The sequence below is a fragment of the Gorilla gorilla genome, chromosome 13 (genome assembly GCF_029281585.2).
Source record: "Gorilla gorilla gorilla isolate KB3781 chromosome 13, NHGRI_mGorGor1-v2.1_pri, whole genome shotgun sequence".
In the NCBI taxonomy this organism is placed as follows: Eukaryota; Metazoa; Chordata; class Mammalia; order Primates; family Hominidae; genus Gorilla; species Gorilla gorilla.
In genome coordinates, this window is record NC_073237.2 from 78,344,054 (window position 1) to 78,366,186 (window position 22,133).

Below are 22,133 nucleotides of genomic sequence, written 5' to 3' on the forward strand. Positions count from 1 at the left end.
TACATTCATGATCTTTCCACTATACCTTTCATTTATTGGTAACAGACATTTTTATGATCTCAGTTACATTAGTGTTTGGAGATTAATGTGTCTAAAAATTGTCAGTTAATGGCCAGCTAAGTCCTGTGTGTTTAAGGACCTTCTGAGAAGGCCGTATTAGTCAGCTATTGAATGGGGTGAAAATGGGTCATAGGTCAGCCTAAAAGAATCTTTTATTCCACACTTCTCAAGGAAAACAGAAAAAAAAACCAATGAACCAACCCCCAGTTTTTTAAAAAATTGTTCTTATAAAAATAATACACAGTAGTTTAAATTGTTTTGGAAAAACAGAGAGTGCAAACAAGAAAGAAATTAATGCTTTTTCTTTGAGAAACACAAAATGGCAGATGATGCAGGTGCAGCGGGTGGGCGGGGCAGGTGCCCTGGGGGCCCTGGGATGGGGAACCTCGGTGGCTTCCGCAGATGCTTTGTGGCATCCGGGGCCAGGGTTGTGGCCATGGTCAGGGCTGGGGCCGAGGCCGGGGCCGAGGCCAGGGAGCTCGCGGAGGCAAGGCCAAGACAATGAATGGATGGCCTTCACCAAGCTGGGCCGCCTGTTCACAGGGACATGAAGATCAAGTCCCTGGAGGAGATCTGTCTCTTTTCCCTGCCCATCAAGGAGTCTGAGATCATTGACTTTTTCCTGGGGGCTTCTCTCAAGGATGAGGTTTTGAAGATTATGCTGGTGCAGAAGCAGATCCATGCAGGCCAGCGCACCAGGTTCAAGGCATTTGTTGCCATCAGGGACTACAATGGCCACGTTGGCCTGGGTGTTAAGTGCTCCAAGGTGGTGGCCCCTGCCATCTGCGGGGCCATCAACTTAGCCAAGCTCTCCATTGTTCCCGTGCACAAAGGCTACTGGAGGAATAAGATCGGCAAGCCCCACGCCATCCCTTGAAAGGTGACAGGCCGCTGAGGCTGTGTGCTGGTGTGCCCAGGGGCACTGGCATCGTCTTTGCCCCCATGCCCAAGAAGCTGCTGCTGATGGCTGGTATCGATGACTACTACCCCTCAGCCAGGGACTGCACCTCCGCCCTGGGCAACTTTGCCAAGGCCACCTTTGATACCATCTCTAAGACTTACAGCTACCAAACACCCGCCCTCTGGAAGGAGACTGTATTCACCAAGTCTCCCTATCAGGAATTCACTGACTACCTTATCAAGACCCACACCAGAGTCTCCGTGCAGAAGATCCAGGCTCCAGCTGTGGCTACAACACAGGATTTTTACACAAGAAAAATAAAGTGAATTAAGCTGGTTACAAAGAAAAGAGAAAGAAATTAACAAAACATATTGCATATGGTTTCATCGCTTATAAACAAATACAACTCACCTGATGGTATAATTTATTTGTTTTCTTTGAAAGGAATTATTTTTGTTCTTGTTGATCATAATTACTACCAACTGTATGTATAATTTAGTATCCTAAAAATATGGGCCTCAGCTGTTGATAATCCTAATAGTGATTGTTTCTTGGTTTTGAGGAAAGTAAGGGGAGTGGGAACACAGAGTAGCTACTTTAGCAGTTTTTTTTTAAAGGCTTAAATTTTATTTCAAACTGCAAAGGAAAAGCCACAAAGTCTGCAAGTGAAGCTCAAGTTTCAAAGTTGGAAACCTGATTCCAGCCTGTTGTTGATACTGTGTTACCATAGATAAGACCACTCATTTTCTTTGAACCTCAGTTTTACAATCTAAAAGTCACAGAAGCAGGCCTAGGACTCCCCCAAAACTGATTTTCAATTCCTAAAGCCTCCTGATGTGTAACTACAAGAATGGAGCCTATCAACCTCACAAGTCTCTTCAGATTCACTTCCGCATGGCTGTAGATGCCTCCAGCTGTTCTCCAAATTCTAGCCACCAAGGGCAACCAGATGGACACTACATATAGGTTTGCTGTTGTCATGAAATCTGCTGCATGAGAACCATGTCAAACTCAGTAGCTCAAGCCACAAGTATTTATTCTTACAGATATGCAGGTCCAATTGAGGGTTGACAATGAAGCTGAGCTTGGCTGGGTGGCTCTGTTGCTCTTGGCCAAACTCATTCAGATGTCTGGGATTCTGGTGGAGACTGGCTGATATAAGCTGCACTCAGCATGGGCAGTTACATCCTGTTGCCCAAGTCTCTCATCCTCTTGCTGGATCCACTGGGTCAGAGGGTCATGTTGTGGCAGAGGCACAAGAGAGAAGGCCAGTCATGCAGGGCTTTTCAAGTCTTTGGTCACAATGCACTTGCTGACATTTATTTGGTAAAGGTAAGCCACATGGTCAAACCCAAAGCCAAAGGGTAGGGAAATGTGCTTCATCTTTTTAGGAGGAGGAGTTGCTAAATCACATGGTAAAACAGGTAGATACAGAGAGGGCTGAAGAGTTGGGCCACTGATGCAATCTACTAGATAGCATTCTCCTTTTGGAAACGTGAAGCTGCATGTATCACCTCCCACATACATTTGCACTGGTTGGTCTCAGGAAAAGATTTTCTGCACCTGATACCTGTCCTTAAAGAATGGAAGATCTGGGTCTACCTTTCTTGGGACTCATTTTTCTTGCTAATCAGGTATCCAGGATCGCACAGATCAGTGCTACTCAAAGTGCTGTTCAAGGGCTGGCAAAATCAGCAATACTTTAGAGATTGTTGGAACAAATTCTTGGGCCCCATATCAGACCTATTGAATCAGAAACTCTGGGGATGGGGTCCAGGAATCTGCATGATGAAAAGTTTTCTGGGTGAGTCTAATGCTCAGTAAAGTTTGAAAAACACTGGTATGGATCAAATCTTTGCCACAATGTTTCTGGTAGCATCATTCTTATGTTACCTTGTCTTCTCTTATTTTGAACTACCATCATTCATTACCTGACCCTTCTACTGGGGGTGTCAGGATGATAATAATCCAAGGTATCAGCCTTCTTTACTGGACCACAGGCCAAAATGGGCTTCTGGATACTCCTATCCCCACTTCAAGAGTGGACTTCTAGGACAGCATGTGTGGAAAATTACAGAACAGAGCACTGCCCCAGCTGGTGCCCTGAGGCTTCATATCAAGTATGGAAAACATAGGAATAGGAGGTCACAGGCATATGCAAATCTTAGTTTTTAAACTCTGCCCAATAGATACATACGTGAAATAGATACAAATGTGACACAAATAAATGTCACATTTGTGTTATCTCAATAATTTAGATGAATCACTCGACTTCACAGCTAGAGGTGAAGAAAATAAAAGACTGTTTCTTCATACTTCTAAGAGAGTGAAAGTCGTATTTTATGTGGTTGCAAAATTATCAGAGAGGGAGAACAGCATTGTTCCCCCTTGTCAGGGGAACTCTTGTCTAGGACTATGTCAATCCTAGTAGTTTTATGCCTCATCTAAGGTGAGAGGTGTTACATCTTGTTTCCATTTAGCAATTAATATAATTCTTTATTGAAAATATAATATTAAACTATGCTATATAATATGATATAATTTAATATAATAACTCCTAAACAAATATACTTCTTCCCCATTCTCTTCTCACTTTGATATAGCAGAACTGGATTTATAAGGTTGAGTATCAGCATTTAACATTCCTAAGATGAAAATATCCAAAGTGTCATAACTCAGCACAACTGTGTGTTAACTGTGCACATTGTGTTTCACAGGGAAAGAAATGAAAGAAAATAAAGGGAAAGTAGGTAATTGCTCACAAGATAGAAGAAGATATTATCCTGCCAGTTTCTTCCTGGAACTGTATGCATCATGTCCTGTGTTTGTGATATAGCACAGGGAGTCATTGCTAACAATGAATAACATTATTGGGATGACAGCAGTTTAAGTGCAAAAGAAATTTGAGTTCTGACAAACCAGGCAGACACACACAACACGAAAAATGTATAATGCATCACCATGGCTGGTTGTGTCTGTGGCAGCTAAGATACTGATACTGATTGAGAGGCTCATCTGTTCATTTGATTGTGTCTCATGGTTTAAATCTCTCTAAAGGGTCGGGGTGGGGGTGGAAGAAGCTAGTTTGCTCTGATTGACGGTGCAAAGAGGGGATTTTGGTCTGCTTCTCATGTAAATGTAAGGAATAAGCTTCTCTGAGTTTGCATTGACTTTATTATCAGAGATAATAAATGGATGAATTCTAAAAAAGGAAAGGGAATGTAAAAGCCTTGAAAGCTTTGAAAATTGCTGTGTTAACCACACAGCTGGTTACAGATACCTTTGCCAGTGTTGCTGTCACTGTTTATTTGATAACTTGATCCTTTATGGAAGAGAACTTGGAGCCACAGTTGATTTTTTTTCCTTTTTCTCTCACACCCAAATTCATAAGACCTGCCATCTTCCCTTTCTCAATGTTTCCATAAGGCATCTTTTTCTTTTTGTTTTTGCTCTCACTATCTTATTCATCCCCAGCCTAATCATTTCTCAGTTTGACCTTTGCCACAGCTACCTAGCTGGTTTCCCTACCTCCAGTATTGGAAGTCCTTCTTTAAGGTGGACATCAGTGACCTTTTTGTCCTTTAAATCATAAAGTCTTCCATGGTGCTCCATCCATCACCCATAACAATGCCCTCCAATGAGAATGCACAAGAGGACAAGATAGATTATAGGAGAGACATTAGGAAACACACATATGCACACACAAATGATTCTAAAGAATTCAGAAATTATCACTTAATACAAGGAGTGATAATGGTACCTGTACTCTGTCCATGTGTCACGTCTGTAGTTGAGGTAACCAATGGAAAGAGAGGGAATTCCAAAACACAGAGCAGTAGACAGCAGTGCCCTTGTGAACCTGCTTAACTGGGCTTACAGATTACATCATCCAATTTTAACCAAAAGAACTCCCAGAAAAATGGGTAAGTGACTTACAAAGCAATAATAAGACAATGGCAGAGCTGGAACTTTGCCTTCTTTTGGCACAACCTCTTTCTCAGTCACATTATGGGGCAGAAACAATAATGAATGACCTAATTAGATCTGAGAAAGAGTCAGCCAAAAAAGAAATGGAAACTATCAAGAACATTATTTTAATCATTAACAAAGAACCTCTCCAGCAGTGTAATCTATGCCTTGAGATATTAGCTAATGATAGTAGTAGATATATGTAATGAGCATACATTATGTTTGTATATGTAATTCTTTTTAGCTGATGGGAGGCACCATGAAAAGCTAGCTCACAGGAAAAGTTTCAAGCTCTTCGTCGTGGAATGCCAAACCATCACACCTCAGCTTCTAGCTTTAGCCTTGGTTATTATCTGTCCATTCCCTCATTTCACTAGACTCTCCCAACTACTTATCTGTGTGACTTTGGCCAAGTCACTTAACCCCTCTGGGCTTCTGATTCCTTACCTGAAAAATGTAGGAGTGGGACTGGAGGATTTTTGAAGAATTTGTCAATCCTATTGTAATAGGATTGCTAATAAAGACATACCTGAGATGGCTAATAAAGACATACCTGAGAGTGGATAATTTATAAAGGAAAGTGGTTTAATTGACTCACAGTTCCACATGGCTGGGGAGGCCTCACAATCGTGGTGGAAGGCAAAGGTGGAGCAAAGTCATGTTTTACATGGCAGCAGGGAAGACAGCATGTGCAGGGGAACTCCCCTTTATGAAACCATCAGATCTCCTGAGACTTATCACTATCATGAGAACAGCAAGGGAAAAACCCACCCCCATGATTCAATTACCTTCCACCAGGTCTCTCCCATGACACATGGGGATTATTACGATTCAAGGGGAGATTTGGGTGGGGACACAGAGCCAAACCATATCACCTACACCGGTGTTTCTTGACTTATGATGGGGCTATGTATTGATAAACCCATTGTTTAAGTAGAGAATATAATAAGTTGAAAATACACTTAATAGCCAGATAAACCCATTGTAAAGTCAAAAAATTGAAAGTCTGGATGCTTCTTAATTTATAGTGGATTTGGGTCCCAATAAAAAAGTGGAAAAATTGTAAGTCAAACTATCCTAAGTTGGGGACCATCTGTAATTCAATTGTAATTTTATGTATCACCATTTAGGAATAAGATTTTTTTATGTAAGTGGAGTTTATTTCTTCAATTATCAAAATTTTTAGAAATTACTCTATTTTTGATAGAATTTCTTTAAAATATCTCACACTTCCTATTCTTCTTAAACAGAAAACGGAACATAATTTGACTTTCTCTTGATAACATAGGATCATTAATATACTACAATTCATTATATTGCACTGTCCTCTTATATAATGTTACCTCTAATTGCCATTGAATCATGCAGCTTATTTGCTCTAATGCTAAATGGTTCCAGACTGCTATACTTTCCAATTCTAATGCCTGACTTTATACTTGTTTCTTACAACCAAGTTGTGAACTGGTACTTCATACTCATTCGTTGTATATGCCCTCCTCTCCTGTCTGTCATCTTTCAACTTTCTGGCTGTAAGGTGGAATAGGCTGGGAAAAGAGACTTATGTCTAAAGTAATAGTGGTTATAGAACCATTTAACCACCCCATACTATGCTTAAGTGCAGGGTGAAGGATATGAAGTAAGACTGGGATTCAAAACTTAACTCCTGTATGCCTCAGTAGCCTCATCTGATAAATGGTGAGGATTAAATCAGATACTGATTGCAACTTGCTAGGGTAATACCTTGCAGCCCTAAGCACCAACACATTTTAACAAGATCAATAATAATACATAAGGTTTATTAAATGATCATTATGTGGCAGACACTTTGCTAGGCACTTTATGTAGATCTACGCATTTAGTCCCCACAAAACCCTTGTGAGGATGTGTCTCCCAGTATGTCTCTTTTACCTATGAGGAAATGAACATTATTATTCTTTTTCTTTTTTTATGTGCTACTTTCAATTTTTTTATTTTAATAGTTTTGAGGTATAAGTGGTTTTTGGTTACATGGATGAATTATATAGTGGTGAATTATGAGATTTTAGTGCATCTGTCACCTGAGTAGGGTATTTTGTGCCCAATATGTAGCTTTTTTATCCCATACTCCTCTACCAACCCCCCGCTTCTGAGTCTCCAGAATTCATTTTATCACTCTGTATGCCTTTGTGTCCTCATAGCTTAGATCCCACTTATAAGTGAGAACATATGGTATTTTTTTTTATTCCTGAGTTACTTGTCTTGGAATAAGCCCTCTAGCTCCATCCAAATTGCTGCAAAAGACATTATTTCATTCAATTTTATGGCTGAGTAGTACTCCATGGTGTATATATGACACATTTTCTTTATCCACTCATCGGTCAGTGGGCACTTAGGTTGCTTCCATATCTTTGCAGTTGTGAATTGGGGTGCAATAAGCATATATATGCATGTGTCTTTTTGATATAATGACTTCTTTCCCTTTGAGTAGGCACCCAGGTAACGGGATTGCTGGATCAAATGGTAGATCTACTTTTAGTTCTTTAAGGAATCTCCATACTATTTCCGTAGAGGTTGTGCTAATTTACATTACCACCAGCAATGTATAAGCATTCCCCTTTCACCACATCCACACCAACATCTATTGTTTTTTGATTTTTTAATACTGGCCATTATTGCAGAAGTAGGGTTATTCTCATTGTGATTTTAATTTGCATTTGCCTGATATTTAGTGATGTTGAACACTTTTTCATATGCCTGTTGGCCATTTGCATATCTTCTTTTGAGAAATGTCTATTCATGTCATTTGTCCACTTTTTGATGGGATTACTTATTTTTTTCTTGCTGACTTATCTGAGTTTCTTGTAGATTCTGGATACTAGTCTTTTGTCAGATGCATAGTTTGCAAATATTTTCTCCCATTCTGTGAGTTGTCTGTTTACTTTGCTGATTATTTCTTTTGCTGTGCAGAAGCTTTTCAGTTTAGTCAGGTCCCATTTATTTATGTTTGTTTTAGTTGCATTTGCTTTTGGGGTTTTAGTCATGAATTCTTTGCCTAGGCCAATGTCCGGAAGAGTTTTCCTAAGGTTATCTTCTAGAATTTTTATGGTTTGAGGTCTTAGATTTAAGTCTGTGATCCATCTTGAGTTGATTTTTGTATAAGGTGAGAGATCAGTTTCATTCTTTTACATGAGGCTAGCCAGTGTACCTAGCACCATTTATTAAATAGGGCATCCTTTCCCTAGTCTATGTTTTTGTGTGCTTTGCCAAAGATCAGCTGGTTTTAAGTATTTGGCTTTATTTCTGAGTTCTCTATTCTATTCCATTGGTCTGTGTGACTACTTTTATACCAGTACCATACTCTTTTGGTAACAATAGCCTTGTAGTATAACTTGAAGTCCAATAATGTGATGCCTCCAGATTTGTTCTTTTTGCTTAGGCTTGCTTTGGCTAGACAAGCTCTTTTTTGGTTCCATATGGGAAACCAGTGGCGTACCTTGGTTTCACCAAGGTTACACACCTTGCTGGCCATCCCATGTGGGGAAGGTGCTTTGCCTACTACCACTCTCCATCTTCAGCCAGGCTGTAGCAGGGATGGTGGAGTCTCCTTGATTTTTAATCTCCAACAGATCTGGTTGCTTTCTTTCCACCTGGGCCTCTGCCAGGCACCTGATGAACAACAACTGTAATGATGTTCTAGTTGCCTTTTAAATAATCTAAATTGTCATATGACAGTGATGTTCTCACAGCAGGGTCTGTGTTTAGTCATGTCTCTGGCCTCAGGAACTAGAAAATCATGCAGTTTGTATTAAATGTTCTGAGTGGAATGGGACTTTAAATTAAAATCAGTTTCCATATTTTTTTCCTCTATGTTCTAAAAATTAATTCTCTTGGCATTACAAAAAGTTGAGGGAAGTTGGGATCTTGGAAAGAAATTATCTGTCAGGAAGCGGTGACATTCACATTTTCCACTGTGGGATGACACCTGCTGCTCCTATAGGACAATTAACAACTCTTGGAGTAGGGGAAATGTCTTAAACAAGTGGTGTTTTCTAGGCTTTGGTCTTGATCCTTTGGCCATGGAGGAGAAGGGAACAGGAAGGGAAAATCAAGAACACAACTTATGAAGCCTGTGTTCAAGAATGTATCATATTTTAGAATTGCCATGCAAACAATCACTTCAGATGGGAATTTGGGCATGCTCAGTTTGGAGGTGAATCCCCAGATGCATGATGTAAAATAGTTCACAGGCGGACTTGAAAAACAGCAGGATGTAGCTGATTATTTAAGGGGTGAAAAGTCCTCTTGATATATCAACTCAGAGCCTGTAAATATCATAACATTCTCTATCTGTCCTTCAGATGGAAAGCTGGAGAAGCGGAAAGGAGGCTGGTCTCACCTGCTTCCTTTAGGAAATAGAGAATGAACTTGTGAATTGAGAATGAAGCAGGCAGCATCAGCTGTATGAAAGTGAGCTCTGAGAAGTGATGTGCTCATTTATTCTCCTCCCCTCCTTCCATCTCTCCCTCTTAACTGTCTCCCCCAAAATAATTAAATGCAAAAGCTACTTGAGTGCAATGGTAAGTTACAAATTTAAACCCACAAGAGTCAAAAACTGTAGAACTGAAGGTCCTTAGGGGGACGTTAACTTTGCCACTTTTATATCATTATAGTAAGCTATTCATTTAATAGCCTAATTTGTAATCACAAATACCATGGGAAATTTCGCTATACCAACCTCTGGCTTCAGTTTTCCTGACTTGGTTGGCGATTTTGAATGTTGTAACCTTCAGAAATGCATATTTTTAGCATTTAGCAGTCCAGATCACTGGCAGATTAAATTACTTATTAGCCACATTTTTCTCAGCTCTATACCCTTTCCAATATACAATAAACTTGGCAAAGTCTAGTGAAGATACATCTAAAGATAAGATTAAATAATATAATTGTGCTGTTTCCATTTATTTAGCTGATTTGTATGGCCTAATGAAAGCTTATTTTTACCTGGAGGATAGTCATAGGGAGCTATGAATTAACCAGTGATAAAGATTCTGTTTGGAATTTGTCCCTAAAGGACCTCTCTGCTCAACTGAGTGCACTAAGGGCCCCAATTAATGTATCCATACTCTTCGTCCTGTGAGTTTGTAACTCCTTCTTACTCCACAGTGGGCTTGATCATGTGATTCGCTTTGATAAATGTGACACAAGCAGAGGCTTGAAAAGCACTTGAGATTTTCTGCTTATTATCTTAAGCATATCCTTGAGCTAGCCTTCTAGATTTATAAAAGAGCCAAGTCATCCCAGCCAAGGCCACTCTGGACAAACCAGATCCCAGCTCACATTCTGGCTGACTGTATGCATGTGAGTGGGTTTGGCCAAGATCACCCAAACCTGGCCCAGATTAGGAGAACCACCCAGCCAACCTGTAGAGGCAAAACAGACAATTAGGTAATGTTTTAAGCAAACAGCTTCAGTATGTTTGGAATGCATTATTATCGTGACAATAGAAAACTGGTGCACTTCCCTAAACACTTTTTTTTTTTTCAGACGGAGTCTCGCTCTGTCGCCCAGGCTGGAGTGCGGTGGCGCAATCTTCGGTTTACTGCAAGCTCCGCCTCCCGGGTTCACAGCATTCTCCCTCCTCAGCCTCCCGAGTAGCTGGGAATACAGGTACCCACCACCACGCCCGGCTAATTTTGTTTTTGTATTTTTAGTAGAGACAGGGTTTCACCGTGTTAGCCAGGATGGTCTTGATCTCCTGCCCTCGTGATCTGCCCGTCTTGGCCTCCCAAAGTGCTGGGATTACAGGCGTGAGCCACCGTGCCTGGCCCCTCCCTGAACACTTTCTAACGTTGGAAAATGAGTATACCCCAGTTTTTGTTTTTTTTATTTTTTATTTTTATTTTTTGAGATGGAGTCTCGCTCTGTCGCCCAGGCTGGAGTGCAGTGGCGCAATCTCGGCTCACTGCAAGCTCCGCCTCCCGGGTTCACGCCATTCTCCGGTCGCAGCCTCCACAGGAGCTGGGACTGCAGGCGCCCGCCACCACGCCCAGCTAATTTTTTGTGTTTTTAGTAGAGACGGGGTTTCACTGTGTTAGCCAGGATGGTCTCGATCTCCTTACCTCGTGATCTGCCTGCCTCAGCCTCCCAAAGTGCTGGGATTACAGGCGTGAGCCACCGCACCTGGCCAAACCCCACTTTTTAAACGTAGTTTGTTTGAGGGCTATGAACTTCATATCGTAGAATCAAAACTTCTGGCATTAAAACCTTCCTGCTATTGCACAGCCCCTGCTCGTAGGTGTTGCAGCACCACTTTGTATTTCTACTGCTATTTCACGCTGCAGAGAGAATTGCTATTCAAAAACACCAGTGGGAGCTCTGGTTTCTGCAGCCTGCCCCTACGTTCCCCACTTCTGTTCCCATCCCCTTTCCCATTTGAGACTCGGCTAGAGACAGCAGAAGCTCTGTGAGTCTTAGATGATCTTGTGAATGAGGTCTTCACTTCTCCATCTAAAAATGTGTTAAAGGCAGAAGAGTTTCTTGACACTCAACAGCAGGGAAGAAAGCCCCTGTATGAAGCAGCCTTCCACTTGACGGTGCATCTTGAAAGGCTTCATCAACAACCCCCAATTACAGCCAAGAAGTGCCCTATCTCTTCAGAATGAGGACAGATCGTCTCCTCTCATCCTGATTCAAAGGTCCCAAAGCACCAGATTCACACACCAAAAAATGCATTTCTGACTACACAGGGTTTTAATGATTTTATTATATGTCTCACAATCTGTTCCTAAATCTGTTCCCATGTAGTTTACATTTACCAATTATTAGCTGGACTTAAGGACCTTTGTTTGGGGCTTTAAAGATGATAATAAGGGAATAAGCTTCATTAGAATGACCAACTTTGATTAAAATGTAAATTGAAAATGTCTGATACAGTATATTAGCCTTATTGTTCCAGACTAAATGGTTGTGATATTATCTCAGTCAGGGGAAAACCCCTGCCTGGACAAAAGTAAGCATCACCTTTAATAACCAATAGCATGTGCTTAGCAATTGGAAATCTATGGTGAGTATTCTCTAGTGATATGGAAGTTATCTATGCTTCTGTTAGATGGCAGAGAGTACAAATACTGGAAATTTAGCATTTTCTACAGAACACTGAAAGTGCTCTGAAAGATGAGTGTGAAAGGTGGTTGGGCTTTTGGCCAATGGGAGGTTGCTAAATGCCAGTTGTGGGTAGGCTAAACAAAGAAGAAAGGGTGACCCACAGACTTCTTTTAGAACACACTTCTAGAAAAGGTAAGAGTCTGGCATTGCCTGATTGAACTTTATTTTTTTCTTACTACCAAGTTGTTAATTGATATTTCATACTACCTCATCGTGCATGTCCTCTTCCAGTCTTTCAACTTTCAAGTTGCTGACTGTTAGATGTCATGGACTGGCTAGACAGACTTGTGTGGTTGTGCTCACACAGAGCTGGTGAGTGAGGTATATATGGAGTTAGCTAGACCTGTGTTCAAATTTTTTATTTACCATTTATTGGCTTCATGACCTTAGACAGCTCTGAGTTTCAAGAATCTCATTTGTAAAGTGGGCAAATGGGAAGATAATAGCTAACATAGCTTATTATGAGGAATAAAGAAAATAATGTATGTATGTCTGGGGTGGGGTCTGGAACAGTGTAGGCACTTGCTAAATAATATTCCTGTGCATCTTCCCCCTGCTTTCCTCTATGTTTTAACACTTAGAGAAACTCATGGTGTGCTATGGCAGAAAGAACTGGGCATATGAAATATTTTTTAGTACTCTGAATCCTCAGGGTAGCTCTACATGAAGCCAGCCGCTAGCTAATGAAGCCTGATTTCTTGGGCATTTGCTTCTTATGGCTGATTGGCTTGTTAACTGAATTATTCAAAGATTTTCATAATATGTTTGAATTTCTTATATCCATTCAGTGGCTAATGATTCCTAGCCAGGCCTGGGGCCTCAGTTGAGAGAGAAAAACATATCTGTTCAAAATATGAGTTTTTTTTTTTAATTTAAGAAAATGATTATTATATCCTGCTGGATACCTGCAATTATTACTTTGGGATTCATTTGAAATTGGATGATTGGATAGTGACAGTGAATCTAGACAGACAGCCTGGAAAGGAAGTTGCTTTATTGATTTATTTTCATAGGAACTCCCAGAGCTGATGATCACAAAAGGGGAGGAAGTTTGATGTTTGAATATTATAGCCCACAGAAGGAAAAGTTGTGTTGGTCATTTGTAAGCCAGAAAGCAAAATCTGAATTTTTCCAACTTGTTTAACCTCCCACTAATGCCATTGTTTTATATTACCATTAAGGTTAAAAATATCATCTATACAGATGTCATATCTATTTAGGGTGTTTATCTTATAAGCTCCCAGCCCTTGTGCTGAGCTCTGGACTATTCATCTACATCACCAAGACATGCTTCTTAGATTTCTCTAAGGTGTTATATGCTTGTTTTTAAATACAAAGATATTCTTGGGATATCTCCAGAGAGACACCTGTGCAACTGAAAAACGAACCTATTTGAGGTAACTACGGGGTCCACATTAAAAATACAGTGAGGAGAAAGTGTTTCTGACTTTGGCTGGGTAACATTTTTCTATTTTAATAGAAGGAATAGTGGATTGGATGTGTTATCAGGAAGGAAGCTATTCCCCTCTTTATTCAGATTATTTTCTTCTCTGGATCCAAGATGTTTGGGGATGCCAAACAAAACCCCCCAATTTTTTTAAAAGTTTACTATTAAAATTTTGGCATACTATCAAAGCAAGAAAAACTCATTTTTTCCCCCATTGGTGACTACTAAGCCAGATTAAAAAAGCTCTATCTGTAGGCATCTTCCCATTTAAAAGAGAAATATAAGAAAGATAAGCACCCAGATTGAAGGAGTATACATGCTTAACCATAAATAGTTAGAATTTGTGAATAGCTTTACATCTATAATTCAGATGCCTTGTTACCAAAATGTTTATACTTGTCTGTGAGCCAGTTCTCTCTAAAAAGTTTGTTTATTTATTTATTTATTTATTTTACCTCATGTCCTCTGAAGAAGGTTGGTTTGTTGGATTTTTTTTTTTTTTTTTTTTTTTTTTTTTGAGATGGAGTCTCGCTCTGTTGCCCAGGCTGGAGTGCAGTGGCACAATCTCGGCTCACTGCAAGCTCCGCCTCCCTGGTTCAAGCGATTCGCCTGCCTCAGCCTCCCCAGTAGCTGGGACTACAGGCGCCCGCCACCACGCCCAGCTAATTTTTTGTATTTTTAGTAGAGACGGGCTTTCACCGTGTTAGCCAGGATGGTCTCCACCTCCTGACCTCGTGATCCGCCAGCCTCAGCCTCCTAAAGTGCTGGGATTACAGGCGTGAGCCACCGCGCCCGGCCGGATTTTTTTGAAGTTTTATTCTGTCTGTTATCAGTGGTATTGTCTGTCCAGTGCTGCAATGTTTTCCAGATTGTTTTTCTTTCCCAAGAAGCAGTGTGTTTTGGGAACCACTTCATCTCAAGGACATGTCAAAGGAGAAACATATGCCACATTAGTGACTCCTGCCTGGTGGGACATAGACTTTAAAGGTGAAGAGCTATGGAAAGAGGCCAAAGGTTCATAAACTTCCTAAGTATCTACTATGTAATGCGCTTCTCACATGGAGTCGTAGTTCTTTGTTTTTGAATGTGTATACGCGGTTATGCTGAAGAAAATGAGAATTCATTTAAGGTTATTGCTCAATTCTAATAACTTTCTGTTAGTTATTTTTTTTTCCCCAGTCAGTGGTTCCTAAAGGTACATCTCTTACCTGTGCTTTTTTTAAGTAAAAATGGAGCCCTCATATTTGAAATGTTGGGACACCCCTGCCCTGAAGTGACAAAAGTGAAGATAAATATGTTTCTAAAAAAGCCATTGGTAAATCAGGATAGAAAAGGGGTTTGTATGAAGACTTAATGAACTGAAACAGGAAAATTAGAGAACCAGTCTCATGAGATGGTAAAAGCAAGACAGGCTGGGAAACTGACTGCTTAGTGTTTTGGTTATCTACTACTGTGTAACAAATCACTTTGATCCTTAGTGACTTTAAGTAACAACATCTTTTGTAGTTCTCTGTGTTGACTGGGCTTAGAGAGGCTGTTCTACTCTATGTGATGTTGCCTGGGGCTGCACTCATCTGAATTAAGTGATTGAGGGCTTCCTCACATGTTTAGCCCTTTGGCAGGGACAGTGGGACTACCAGGTCTTTCTTGTTCTCTGTTATCTCAGGGTCTCTCCCTCTTCAAGCGGTCTCCCTATTAAGGTAAACAGACTTCTTCCGTAGTTGCTCAGGATTCCCCAAAGCACAGAAGTAGAAACTTCCAGGTCTTCTCAAGGTTTAGCTCTAGAACCGGCACAGCACCACTTCCTCCACATTCTGTTGGTTAAAGCAAGTCACAGGTCAACACAGTTTCACTGTGGAAAAGAACTATACAAGACAGTAGATACCTGGAGGTCCAGTTCATTGAGAACCATCTTTGGAGACTAGTAACCACACCTAGTTATGGACATATTTAAAAAAGTGTGGCTAGGGTGTTTCTGCTGCGCTATAGCCACTGGACACTCATAAATGCCATGACTGGACTCTTAACCTGAATCCACTGCTGCTGCTAGTATTTTTAATAGCCACTGCATTGTTTACATCATTCCTTCAAGGACTGTTAGTCTCATGCCTGTGCCCTAGCTGTCAGAGAGCAGGGAGAGGGATTGTCTTCTCTCTTTGGTTTCTGTTGTAGAAGGAAGGGAATGCTCTTTCCAAGATTCAGCTGACTGTATGTCCTGGTTTGCTGGGACAGACCTGACTTATGCTGATTGTTCCAACAGGATTATTAACCATGCCCCCTCTAATTCTTAATAGCTTTCCAATATGGATGACAAATTATTGTCATTCTATAGCCAAGTCCCACACAATGGAGGATTCCCCAAAACTAGGAAGAGGTTTAGATTTTTGGGTGACCGTAAAATGAAAAGTGCCCACTCCCACTCTCCGTAGGCTATCCACCACCACACTTTTCTTCTTCTACTTATACCCTAAAAAGACAACTGTATGTACCTGATGGAATGCACCTAATGCATGGCCCTGAATCTTCTCAGTTGCTTCATCTCACTCCAAACCCAGAATCTCTAGGCATTGTCCATTTCTCTTTCAGGTCTGTCCTGATCTTCTTTCCATTTTCCACAGTCTAAGGAATAAACTGTAAAGTTAACCAATGCACTTCATATACAGTAGTTCTGGGACTGGGAGAGGGAAGAAAAAGAAAATTAGTTAAAATGTGTCAGCATGAATATAAACAAAAAGGAAGGAGGATATATTAGAGGATCTAGTCCTCAGATCTGCAGCTGGCAACTTACCCTGTACACTTGCCACCCCTTGGTCTCTGGATTTTCAATCCTGGATTATGAATACTTTCTGAATGTTCTTTCATATTCGCCTCTCTTATTACAGGTTCAAAAGTGTGAAGCAATAATAGTGAAGCCTACATAATAAGCCAATGCCTGGCCTGCCTTAGAGAGGGAAAAGGGGATGTCTGCCTCTCTCTTCAACGACGTAAAGTAAAGCACCGCTTTGCATAAAACATGCCTAATAGTGGATGCTCTCCGAGTAGGAAAGGGTACTAGTATTGCGACTCCCTTTCATCTAACATGTTATTGAAATTGGAAAAAAAAGATAATTGATAGGTAGGAGTGGCAGAGTGGCTAATCTAGCTTTTAAACTCAGTATCATGGGAATCCGCAGGTCACAAGATTGTTAGCTGAGGCCTGCTGCTACCGTTTGGGGATAATATAAGATGCCTGAGCTGGGAGAGGAGCGCCTTTGCAAGGGCAAAAGGGCAAGTGTGTGATAAACTGGGGGAAGAAGGAACATGGATGGCTTGGGGAAACAGAGGCAGGGTGTTTGAGGGATGTGGACTTAGCAGAGTATTTAGCGGATGCTGTGGATTTCAGTTATAGCGTAGAATCAGAGTCTGTCCATCAGTTTGATAAATTCCTATTTGAGCCAGGCTGACTGCAAGATGGGATGATTGGCTGGTGCTAAGCAAAAGGAGGAAACGTGGGTCAGATTCTTGTAATGGGTTAATGATCTCCACACCTAGTAGAATTCCCTTGTGTTGAACCATAAAACCTGAGTCTTAGTCTAAGCCTACCTCAAATTGGATATATTAGCATAGATTATGCTTATTTCTTCATTCATAAACCAAGGGATTTATAAGATCAGATCATGGGTCCTAACATGAGGTCTCCAAATTCCAAGAGATCTTGAATATTGAATTGGAGGGTGTACTTAGAATTCAGTTCATTATCCACAATATGGATTCACAGGTTAACTAAAAGGTGAATTACTGTGGACGGACATTAAAATTTAAATGTGATGAGTACACTGAGTTTTAAATGTGATGAGTAATGGTGTAGTATAAGGTGCCAGGGAAATACACCATGGGGAACTCAACCTATTCCAGGGGTCTGAGAAGGTCTCCCAGAGAAAGTGATACTTAGGTGAAAGGTGAAAACCAAAACTGAGTATGCCGAGTTGTATTTAGGAAAAAATTCAGTTTTGAGGCATGACAAAGATCAACACACTGCTGTGAGTGGATATTGCTTTATCAGTGTTCTAGTTTACACTGAGGAAACAAGGTTGTTCAAGAGGTTTGTTACTGGCAAAGAAATATTGCACAAACTATGTAGGAACTTGAATATCTCATGCAACCTGGAAAATTTCTCCAGCTCCTATCCCCTTAAATGCACCACAGTGCCCTCTTATGAATATAGCATTTCAGCCCTGAGGTTGAAGAGCTCCACAGAGAAATCTACCTTGATTTTGGACTTTGAAGCCATTACAAAATAAATGTTGAGATGCTTTAAATAGATCTCATTAAGGCTGGTGTATGGTTCTGTGCCTTTCTGTCATGACTGTGGTTGTGAAGGATGGTTTTAGATGTATAATTAAAGTTATTCCAGAAAGCATGATGAATCAGTCACCAATTTTATGAGAATTTCAAGAACTTGGGCATAGACCTTCCTTTGCCTTCTTCCTGCTGCCAATCCACTGAAATTTATTTTTTCTTGAATATTTTCCAGCTGAATCTTGATGAGGATTCTACACATTGTCCAACACACTCACTGCAGTGTGTTGATCTTTGTCATGCCTCAAAACTGAATTTTTTCCTAAATATAACTAGGCATACTCAGTTTTGGTTTTCACCTTTCACCTAAGTATCACTTTCTCTAGGAGACCTTCTCAGACCCCTCGTACTTTTATAGCCAGGTTGCTGTGTCAAAGTGCTCCTCCCTTCTTGTAGAGTAATTGTTTAACTTCTGCCATGAACTTGTGGAGACCTGATTCAATAATTATTAATCCTAATCTTCTAAGTTGACATCTTCCCTACAAATTTAGCCATTCCCAAATAAAATCTTATGTGACTAGTGAAAGAAGACTCTCCCTGTGCCTCTCCTATAAATAGTAAAAGTCCAAAAGAGCAAAGGAAAATATTTCTTGGTAAATATGAAATGCAAATTACTTTTGGTTTTATGTCTGTCTGTGGATTATTATAATACCTAACACCTATTATCTTTTCTATTTACATCTCTCCATCTTATCTATGCATTTTTAACACTCTGGATGGGCAGTGACCAGTATTTCCCATTTCGTGTGTCAGGGTGGTTATAAGTGCCTGTATCGTATTACACCGCCCAAACTGTGGACTTTCTGTTCAGAGGGACAAGCAAGCATAATGATATCCATCTGGGAGGGAGCTTAAAATAGTGCCCATGCGTCATTTTGCAGTTAGGAATCTGGATATGGCTAATGGGGTGTTATCAATCAGGAGATAAAATTAAAATCCTACGTTAGGAACTGCTCCTGCCAGAAAGAGTGGATTTTGTAACAGCTGTTTTCTATTAGACACTATTGTGTTCTTTAGCAGCAAATTATATAGATTGGAAACGTACGGCTAACAGTTTCTCCAAGTGAGGTTGTAAATGAGCCTGTTGTCCTCTGAACAAAGATATTGCAGGGCAAGAAGAGGAAGCTCTGAGCACAGCCTTGGTGGACTTAGTGGGGCATTTTTCTCCTCCCCTTGGAGACTAAATAGCTCCCTCAGAGGGAATAAATATATTTTTTGCTATTCTAGTGTGGGGAAGCGACCTTTTGAACTCTGAAAGAGATGGTATTAAAGCTTTTACCTGTCTAGTGTCTCCTAACAGCCTGCTTTTGATTGGTTCCAGAATTCATTAAATCTAAAGAGGGAAAAAATTAGCTGGGGGTTGGGTAGAGGGAGGAGAAGGAGAGGAAGCATGGTACTCAGCAAGCACCAAGTGTCTCAGCTCCAAATGAAGATAAGTTGTTTGAAATGAACAGCTAAGAGCCAGTCCGTGCATTCTCCTGCTTATTGCGGCTCAGTAAATTAAACTTAGTATGCTCAAAGGCTGGCTCCATACTGATGTTCTTGCCTTATGGAAAATAACATGCTCCCTCCTGCTTTTTTTTCTGTCTCTAACAGATGACAGTAATAATGAGGACTAAAATCACTCAAGTCAGCGTATGAAAGGAAACTGTCTATTTTTAAAAAAATAAAAAGACATCTCTTGGTACCATCTGCTGAGGTACAATAATGTTTTGTAACAGGTTTTGGAAAGCACATTAAAAGGCTTCATCTGTGCTTGTCCTTTCCAGTTAGTCAAGATATAGTTGTGTCTTTCCTGTCTGATGTGGATTCTTGAATCATGTAATTATTTCTAATTTATCTCTAAAATTAAGCGTCTCAAATACAATTTTAATTGGGATTTCATTAGGTACTTATTATATCATGTGTCAGATGATAGTTGATTATTCTGAGCATGGATAGAAAATCTGAAAAATATAGTGGGAGAATGATGGGTACCTCTGAAAGCTGATGGTGCTCAATAAATATGTCTTAAAAATAATCAGTTGATATATAATTAACGTAAGTAATTACTGCAATTAAACTCTACTTATGGAATCTTGCTGTGTTGTTTCCCATCGTAAGCTTAAACATGATTGTTGTTCTTTTGCTCAAATAAAATTAATGTAATAAGAGAAAAACATAATAAACATAGGCCAGCATAACAGAGAGATGAAACGTTTTCTTTTTATTAGAGAGAGATGGCATAAAGGAAAAGGTGTATGAGACTTTAAAAATATTCTTTTTACCTAAATGAATTAGGAACATGCAATGCAGAGTGTGAAGCAACAGGACTAGTAGGTAGGGTAAAGGTGTGTGGAGCTGGATGAGGGAAGAACAGAGTGCTCATCTGAATGACCCAACACTGAGAAACTAGGACGGTGATTCTGGCCACAGATTCCTTCAGCATGTGGTTGTGTTTTAATTTGTGTCTATATCCTCAGCACTTAGGGCAGTGGCTGGCTATAGTAAGTATTAAAAAAATACATGTTGCATGATTAAGATTGGGTCAAGTGACAATTAACATGAATGGCTTACAGGAGGATGATAGAAAAACAAATTAAGGAAAAAAAAATCAACAGATTCAAGTAAATGTGTTCCCTTGATCAAAATAAGCATTCCTGACTTCTGAGAAAGAAGGGATAACAGACATCAGCTTTTCCCTCCCACCTGAATCAGCTTAACAAAATAATAGATGAAATATATGGAACAATGGTTTCAAGATACTGAACATCAAGCAATAAAAGACAATTTCCTAAGAGATGGGAAGCAGATGAAAAAAGCCATATGATTACCCTAGCCTATTGCCTGGAGAGAGTTTCCAGATTGTAGCATGTGAGGGGGAACTCATGTGGAGTTGTTTTCCTGAGTTAAGGAGACAAAGCGGGGAATCTGGGGAGATGAAAGTAGCTAGAGTTTGTCAGGCAAGGGACCATAGAGGAGACATCTGCATAAAGAAAGAACTTCAGAGATCTGTAGAGGTCTCCCTTGAAGCTTTAGCTGAATAATGATCAGTACATGCTATTAGGGAAACTTCCTGAGGCCATGGAAAGAACCAGCTGAGAGAATTAGAAGGAATAATCACCAGAACACACACAGGCTGGGAATAGTTCCTGTTCTTACCAGCTAGAGTAGAAAAGCTGACAAGAGAAAGTCGTCAGGTGGAGTGTTCAGAAGACTTTAAACTCAGTAATGTGACAAAATTAGCTGTAGCCTAAAACATTGCCCTGTTCCCACCAACCAAAGCTTAAAAGAAAGACACAAAAGGAACAAATTATTTCCAATCAACTGTGTTTCAGACCAAAGCTCAAGAATATGTATAGGGATATACAGTCATCTAGCACCTAAGAATGTAAAATTCACAATGTTTGGCTTCCAATTAAAAGTTACTAAACATGCAAAGAAGCAGGAAAATTGATCCATAAGGAATAGAAAAATCAGTCAAGAAGCCCAACTTCTTTATTGTAGAATGAGGAGGGAGGCAAGTCCTCTTTCCCCAAAACATGGCCCTTGAAATCAATCAAAGTAAAAAACAAATTGAAAAGCATTTGCTTATGGAAAACTACTGAACTCCAGATAAAAACATTGGGAATCTATCACGTTATTGACTGGACCTTTTTCCCTTCTTGCCAGCTTGATTAGTAGGGTAGTTCTACTGTGTGTGGCAAGCTATGAAAGCCAGAAGCTTTGTTGCCAGAACAGATTCACTTGATTTTGTACGAAACATGAAAAACTCACTTTCAAAAGCATTCTCAGTAAAAGCACTGATCTTGGAAGCAACCATATCAGGAAAGCTAGCAACTTCTCATCTGAGCTGTCAACCCAGTTTGAGCAAGCACCAGACCAATGAGCCAATTAGAAATAAAACAGGGAGATCCTAGCTATAAGACAGTCTTAGAGGGGATGGATACTTTTTCTGTACATTCTTCTAACTACATTGTATATGTAGATGGGAGACCATCAAGAGCTCAATCTGTCTACATATCCTTGGCTAATTGGGAGGCTATATACCTGTAGAGTTGATCCACAAGAACCCAGCAGAAAATAAATGCTGGAGCAAGACTGAAAGTTCATAAACTTTGAATGAACCCGCACATAGATCCAGTGATTAACAGTATAAGGTTTATTGGTTCAAAGAGTTTGATTAAAACCACTGATGAATCATTGGCTGACTATTAAGCTAAACAGACACAGGGATGACCTCAAGAAAGCCAAGCTTAAAAATAAAAACAAGATTTAAATTACTGAGCAGACACA

General features: G+C 40.2%; 1 pseudogene; it reads left to right on the forward strand.

Annotated features, from left to right (window-relative positions):
• The first annotated feature begins 379 nt into the window (after window positions 1-379).
• Window positions 380-1,287, forward strand: LOC101128384 (small ribosomal subunit protein uS5-like; annotated as a pseudogene).
• The last annotated feature ends 20,846 nt before the right edge of the window (window positions 1,288-22,133 follow it).